Consider the following 8,407-nt stretch of genomic DNA (forward strand, 5'->3'; position numbering starts at 1 on the left):
TCTGAAGAGCTTGTTAAATATTTTTGTAATACTTCAGAAAAGCTATACCAAAGAAGATATAATTTTCTTTTGCTTTGCTGCTTATGTCAGACATATCTAGTGATAAATATGTGGATTTACTTTGCGGTCACGAATACTTTTAACATAAACATTGTTTGATATCTGTATATTCTAATGCACTATTGTAGCTCCCCTCCCTCCGACTTGTTACTAATTACTATCATAATATGCAAGAAGTCCAGGACGAATCACTAGGAAAATAGTCAGTTTCCCCTGGACCTCTCGAGTGTTAAGATTTCTAAAAAGGAAGGGTGGGGATGTAGGCCTAAAATAGTGCATTAGAATAAACAGGTACCGGAAGTATCAAACGATTTTGATGTTGAAAGTATTTGTGGCTGCCTAAAACCACATGTTTATCACTATATAGGGCATACATCTCTCAGATGTCAGCGAAGCAAAAGAAAATTGTGCCTTCTCTGGTGCAGTTTTTTTTTTTTTTTTTTTTCGGAGAATTTATCTTCAATTTAAAATGTTTCATTGAGAACCAATGTGTTTCACTTTATTTTAAAGAAAAAAAAAATTCCGGTTAAAGAATTGGGTATTTTAGTCCGTCCTGTCTTAAATTTTACAAGGATTATGATTTGCGAACGAATATTCGACACGAATAGCAGAATTCCGTAGTCTTGTTAAAACACGATTCAAAGTCACTGCTGAAGCTAGTACAGCGCAAACACAACGGGACTTAATCTTCAATTTCCTGCCAAGATTCGAATCCGAGTCTACTGGATTTTTAGTCGATCAGATTGCTACATGGGTACAGGAGAAGAACCAAATAAGTACTACGTAACGTTTCGCTTCTAATACGGTTTAATTCCTAATAAAAATTAATTCGTTTAACTAGTCGAAGTTGGCTCCCTTTCACTACTTTGTAAGTGCTCGGAATAACGGTGAAGTTTAACACTCGAGAAATACAACATTGACGCATACCACAACCGCTTCAAGATCTCGCCACATGCTCTTGGATATGAAACGAGATTCAGAGGTGAGATTGTTGAACCCTGACGGACGATGACACTCGTCCAGCAGTTGTTCTATCTTACCTTCGTGTAAACTCTGCGAAGGTCGGGAGCACTACACCTAGTACCGCAGTCCACACACTCGCGATGGAAACTGGACGGGCCCGGGTTCTGCTCGCTGAACTTCTCCAATCCCCACTCCCGGCTCTGTAACGGGTGGGAGACATGTAACACTTTTCTTTGTTTTTTAATGCAATGCGATACTCCGGTACGTAATGGCATTTCAAGCTTGACCAGAGGTCGCCTACTGCGTACAGTACTTGAGGCGCGCCGAAGAAAGACGAGGCATACGGAGAAAGTCTCTCGATGCTGTAATTTGTTTCTCTGTTTTAAGAAAATATACTTTTTAAATAGCCAGCATAGCAAAGAACTTCGGATGAAAAGTATAGTATTACCAGAAAATATCTAAAATAATGTTATTAATATTGGAGAGAACTCAATTAGAAGTAGGGGAGAGTCGGGTAGTATCGGACATCGGGTAATATCGGACAGTGCGTTTCTTTCATCTACCACCATATGGTAGTACCTGAATGACATGGTTACGTTTCTCTATACGACATCACAGAAACGTAACCATGTCAATCAGGTACTATTATCGTGTGGTAGATCAAAGAAACTCATTGTCCGATATTACGCCATGTCCGATACTACCCGACTCTCCCCTATAATAATAATAATAATAATAATAATAATAATAATAATAATAATAATAATAATAATAAATGTTAAATGTTATGTTTTATTTAACGACGCTCCCAACTGCAGAGGTTATATCAGCGTCGCCGGATGTGCCGGAATTTTGTCCCGCAGGAGTTTTTACATGCCAGTAAATCTACTGACATGAGCCTGTCGCATTTAAGCACACTTAAATGCCATCGACCTGGCCCGGGATCGAACCCGCAACCTTGGGGATAGAAGGCCAGCGCTATACCAACAGCCGACCCGGATGGCTCAAGCGGTAGGGGCACGGCATGTCCCTATCGCTTGGTCCGAAGGGTTGTGGGTTCGAGTCCCGCCTCGGGCATGGGTGTTGTGATTGTATTAGTATAAGTAAAAACAAAGGAAACAAAGGTAAACAAACAGAAAACAAAAATAGACAACTTTGGAAAACGGCCTCTGGCCGGTCGAAATTAAAAAAAAAAAAAAAAAAAAAAAAAACTCGCCAACCAGGTCGACAATAACAATAATAATAATAATAATAATAATAATAATAATATTAATAATAATCTGTGGCGCCATAGCCCATGAAGGGTCCAGATCGACTACCCGACTGCTGGTCTCACGTTCACATGCCGAAGCAGAGGTGGACGATCATCCAACCAGAATGGAGGTATCGTGTGGTTAGCACGATGATCCCCCCCAGCCGTTATACCTGGCTTTCGCAACCGGATTTCGCTACCTATCGTAACTCCCCAAGTGCATCACGATGCTGGGTGGGCATCGGTCCCATACACTGGCCGAAATTTCATGAAAATTTCTTCCCCCATGAAGACTCGAACCAGCACGCATTCCGTAACGCGAGTCCTAGGCAGGATACCTTAGACCATGACGCCACGGCGCGGGACAGAAGTACGTAGTATACTACTAATAATTTTATTAATAATACAAATTTGGAACAAATTAATACTTAAATATTTAGGCTGTGACATATCTTGCGAAAACGAGAAAGAACATTAAAAATTAACAAAATTCAGACAAATATTATGGATTTTATACAACACTTTAAACCTAATTCTATTTTTAAAAATTCTTCTTTAATAAGGATCTATAATACATTGGCCCTGCCTTCTCTCCTATATGGAAGTGAAATTTTGACTAGGCAAAGGCACAAAAAGAGAATACAGTCAATAGAAATGTTTTTTTTTCTTTTGAAAACATAGGCTATACACTGTTCAATCATAAGAGGAATAAATAAATAATACACGAATTAGTTTAATCAGCAGAAACGAAAATACAAACATATGAAATAATTGGTTACAACATGTTTCAAGAATGAATAACAACGCAATCCCTAAATTATGTTGAATTGTAGACTAAGAGAAAGGAGACGACCAGGAAGGTTTTTAGAACAACCACAGGACGAGGAGGAAACGGGTCTACGATAAGGCCGACTTCGTGAATGGAAATGATAATGATTCAACGAGTACAGTCGAACTTCCACTGTGCGACCCGGATTTGAATCCCTGCGAGATTGAATTTGAATTGTCCTGCGATACCTAGTTTCTTTCTGCCCTTATTTCATTGTGAAGAAAGAAGTTAACATATACTTAATGTGTTCGATTTTGAATAGTTTTGGATAAAATCACGGTTCTTCCTTCTCCTTCTGTAACACGCATCCTTGTGAACTTCTCTCTCTCTCTCTCTCTCTCTCTCTCTCTCTGGAGCTGTGTGTGCAGTACAACTGATAGCAGCGACATAAAGTCTCGTGACATCAGGGTCAGGGTTAGAGATAACTCAACACCGGTACAACGTATCTACCTAGCATCCGAACAACGGAAGTTAGGGAATGCGGGGCGCACAGGTCACACTGAGCGACTTCATATATTGCTGCGTAAGGTGGGCCTTTGAAAACCGATTTTAATACAGATTTTTGAGGTGAGTAATAGGCCTGATGTGAATGTAGGAGTTCATTATTTTTAGTCACCTCCTATGAGACGCATAAAAGTACAAAGTAACTATGAGATTTCAAAGATTTCAAAGTGGTTCAATTACGTTTTAATATTGACGTAACTGTTACCACGGAATAGACTACACTTCTATGCAAATGTATGCCTGTATACTATTGCAGTGTATGTGTAAAAGATTTATAGTTAAGATCACCAATAAATATGGACAAGGTCATATTGCAAGTATTGATGCGTGCAAAAAAAAAAATATATGTTGTTTAGTCAACTTTCCGAAGGCAGGTTTGACACCAAAAAAAGGCATCACTTATGAGGCAACTAAGCCAGGAGATAATGTAGTAGATTGTTCAGTTCCTTTTCCTCTTATCTAACACAAAGTTTTCCGTCTAGGTTTTAATTGGACGCTTAAACTATACATAATCATGTAGGAAGGTTAAACTAATGAGTTGGGTACCTTATGCCAATACAGTCCTAGATAATTTTATCTGTTCTGCTTATACAGTAGAGCGCCAGTTATCCGGATATCGCATATCCGGATCGCTAATTTTACCCGGAACGATTTTCAGGAAATTTATAAATTATCTATTTAGTGACTGAAAATAGTTCATTTTACTCCAAAAGACTCCGCAATATGTTGCAGAAAATATCCACTCCCGCAATATGAAGAGTTCCTTTTAATGTTTCATTGTACGAGTAGGCCTATGTACAGTAGCCTACTACAATTAATATACTGTCCGCGCAACTTATCTAGGCACTTGGGTTCCCTAGTGCTCTCTCGCTGCCCCTCTCCTTCCCTCTCCTGCCACGCTACCGCTACAAGCAACCTCGCTACACCCCGCTTCCCCGCTCTTTTAGCTGCCCAGATAAGTTGCGCGAACAGTACTGTAATATACTTTCTGCGGTTAAATGTTTGTAACTTTAGTTAGGCTATTTTAAAAATACTTTTTGTGTTTAAGTATTTGTAACTTTTGTTCTTTTAATACATGCAGTAGCCTACTTCACTTCACACGAGCGATTTTCACTTCTGACCCAATCACCCTCATTTCTGCGTAGGCCTATCCGGATCATCCCAATCCGCAATTTTATTAGTCCGGATATTTGGAATTCTACTGTATTTTTTTACTTGGTTATTTAACGACGCTGTATCAACTACGAGGTTATTTAGCGTCGATGAGATTGGTGATAGTGAGAGGATACTTGAAAAGATGAGGCCTAGGATTCGCCATAGAATACCTTACATTTTCCTTATGGTTGGGGAAAACCTCGGAAAAAACCCAATCAGGTAATCGGTCCAAGCGGGAATCGAACACGCGCCCGAGCGCAAAATCTACTGTATTACCAATATATAAAAGGAGTACTTCTTAGATATTAAAATCATTAAGGGGTCATTCAACTATATTTTGGAACTTTTTTCCTATTTGACCAATCTTTTTCAAATTTGGAGAAAAAGTTTAATATTCACATGGAAAGTAACATGCAAAATCTCAGCTCATTAGATCCAATACTTTTCAAAATAAAAAATATTTTAATTTTTAATCAATCATTAATTGAAATATCACTTTTAATTATCATTTTTTATTTTTTGGCTTTGTGCATTTGACTGTGACTTCTCAATGAATAGGGGAAGAATCCTGCTTATTGATTTAGTTCTGTCACGTAAATTAGTGTAGAAATTTAATTTTTCATTTCTATGACACTTTTTCTCTAATTTTTAAGTTGAGTGTCCCCTTAATTCGTTTCATTATACAGTTGCTTTTCGGAATTTCCTTCCTATAACTCCTTTATACATCTGTTTATTCAGTAAATTGTTTATTTGACGGTACGATGTACACAACTGATTATTATACTTACCATTACGCTGCATCGAAGCCAAGTCGTAGCTTCGACTCCCATACATGGTTTAAAAGTGTTTGATGTCCATGTGGAGCCCTGCAATATCGTAGGTGTAGATTGATATTCATACCCTCTGGACGGATGTTCATGGAATATGATACCCCCATCTTTTGTTTCCGTAATCGCTTTCAAAGGCATCCTAATTCCATGAGACCAGATGGTAAAGCACTCGCAGGAAGAGCACAGTAAAGTCATTTGTGATCATGCAACATCCTGGCTATAACACGAAGCCTTAAAATGCTGTGGGTCGTAGGACTTCAACCGGAAGGTGGACAGAAATTCTTGGATAAGCATAATTCGAAATTTCATTTTTTTTTTTTTACACGTTAAACATGTTTTTAATGACATGAGGGCCGATTTTGCGTGCTGGAGACTCGGTATCAAATCTCTGCCGGTCGAAATTAGACTTTGTGGTGTACAAATGAAGGGTTCAGAACCATAGTGGGCCAAGCGCCATTTACTAAAACCCTAGAAAGCAAGGGTTAAAATGAAGTTAATACCATAATTCAATGGGAACATATAGCAAGTAATATGAAGTATACACATTAGAACTAAATGATATGTCAATCTTCATTAAACTATAGCATTCACTTAACTTTAACCCTTGCTTTCTCCGTTTTTAATAAATGGCGCTTGGCCCACTATGGCTCTGAACCCTTCCAATATGATTTTGGGGGAGGTTTATTCAGAGTACTCTTGTTTATCTTGCCACAAGTTTACCATTGCTCTATAATTCATAACAGTTACTGTCTGGGGAAACTACTGCACTGTCCCGTCTCCCACAGGACAGCAACTCTATGGGATTGATACTTTGAAACTACGAAGCAAGCAACCACATGAATTTTCGAAGTTGGCGCCAATATTTGAGTGTTTGGTTATGAGTTGACACATATCAGTTAAAAAAACTACTAGCTTACTCTTCCACAAAAAGTACCAGCTTTTGAACAAAAAACGGATTGAAAGCAAATAAGTGGCTCAGATTTGGACTCTCATGCTAGTTCTCATACTCTGAAAAAGTGGTATGTTACAGAATCATTTACAAATTGGTTATTTCGAAGTGGTTCGTAATAATAAGAATGAAGTTAATATAGCGGATTCCACGTTAAGAAAAATGAGCATATGAGGCTATTCCATCAAATGACCAGTTACCATAGAAATACCATCCTACCACAAACCTTCTACAATGTGCTAGGCAAGGCCCATAAAACCAATTCTTTTTTCTTAAGGTGGAATGCTCCATAGAAGATTTACACTTCTTTCTTAACAGTCACTGTACCAATAATAGTATGCATATGTATTGTTTGGAAATATAATTAGTTTTATCTGAAACATAAATGGTTCTTTGAAGTTTTGAATTTGTTTGCTTCGTGTTCACATTTGTAAACAAGAGGTTAATAAAAAAGTGTGATATTTCTAAAGTACGATTTCTGTACAAAAAGTAGGGGAAAAAAATAAAATAAAAATAAAGAACACTATCCATTTATAACATAATGTCCGTAAAAACGGAATTTTGATATTTCAAACGGAACAAGATTTTCCTGCCTCAAGTACGGGACATTCCGTACCATGCAGGACACTTAGAAACCTTAGCCAAAGCACAACTGAATAACATTATTTTTTAAATACATCGCGACTTTCCTTTCTCATGGATTATTATAAACTCTTCCAAGTAAGTCATATATGTTATATGCGGATGGACTCCCCTTGTGTATAGGAATGGACTCGTTGACATTGCTGAGTTTATCGGACATGATGTAAGAATTTCCATGGCCACCAAAGTAGAATGACGTCAGTGAAATTTCCGTTTCACAAAACCCATTCTTTTTTTTTTTTTTTAAGTGTAGGTCGAATAAGTTTCTTGGTTTAGAGTTGGATAATCACTTGAACTGGAAAACACACATAGAACGTACTGTATTATTCCTAAATTGAGCTCTGCTTGTTATGCATTAAGATCCTTATCTTCTATGGTGATATAAACATACTTAAAATGTCATACTTTGCATATTTTCATTGTGTAATGAAATATGGATTAATATTCTGGGGCAACTCGTCTGAAGCTAAACACATTTTTGTTTTACAAAAGAAAGCTATAATAATAATGGCTGGTATGCATAAAAGGATATAATGTAAAAATATTATTATTAATCGATTACTAGTGGACTTACTCGTGTTAATTAACACGAGTAAGTCCAGTAGTAATAAATTAATTATATTCAAGTGTTAAAAGTAGTGTACGCAAGATTCAAAATGGATGTAAAAATATTTTCCAAAATTTATAAATATTTACCTTACCGTGTGAGTACATTCTTTCCCTAATGACGTTTCATATTAAAAGCCGAGATACATTTAGTACTAATCAAGACATTCATAATTTTAATACAATGTATAAATCAGATCTTCATCTAACCTCTGTTAGTCTAAGCTGTTATAAAAAAGGAGTTCTCTATTCATGTATTACGGTCTTCAATATATTGCCTAATTATTTTAAAGCTTAGAAGGAACATGAGAAAAGATTTATAACAGATTTAATCAAATTTATACATAGGCCTACTCATACCTTCTACAAAACTGATAAATTGTTTATGCTTGTAAAGTGAATTATTATACTTGTACATTTCATATCAATTTTGTATAGCTCAACTAAAATATGCTTGTAAATTGAATTAATCTCTTTACTATATATTCCGGCGTGGCTTAGTGGATAAAGCATCAGCACGTAGAGCTGAAAACCCGGGTTCAAATCCCGGCGCCGGAGAGAATTTTTCTCCGTTCCATCTCTCTTTCATCATGTGATGACGCAGAATATCTGCATGG

At 37.1% G+C, this 8,407-nt stretch overlaps 1 protein-coding gene across 2 annotated transcripts in view; it reads right to left on the reverse strand.

The window, feature by feature from the left end:
• The window catches only part of LOC138706194 (multiple inositol polyphosphate phosphatase 1-like), a 111,186-nt gene that overhangs the window by 65,556 nt on the left and 37,223 nt on the right, over nucleotides 1-8,407 (reverse strand). The window contains exon 2 of one of the 2 annotated variants that reach the window (XM_069835215.1): nucleotides 1,101-1,223. The exons of the other annotated variant lie outside the window; for it this stretch is intronic. The gene's annotated coding sequence lies outside the window, so the exon portion shown is untranslated. The remainder of the gene's footprint in view (nucleotides 1-1,100; nucleotides 1,224-8,407) is intronic. 2 annotated transcript variants of the gene reach the window in all.

This window comes from Periplaneta americana, chromosome 9 (genome assembly GCF_040183065.1).
Source record: "Periplaneta americana isolate PAMFEO1 chromosome 9, P.americana_PAMFEO1_priV1, whole genome shotgun sequence".
NCBI classification, from domain to species: Eukaryota; Metazoa; Arthropoda; class Insecta; order Blattodea; family Blattidae; genus Periplaneta; species Periplaneta americana.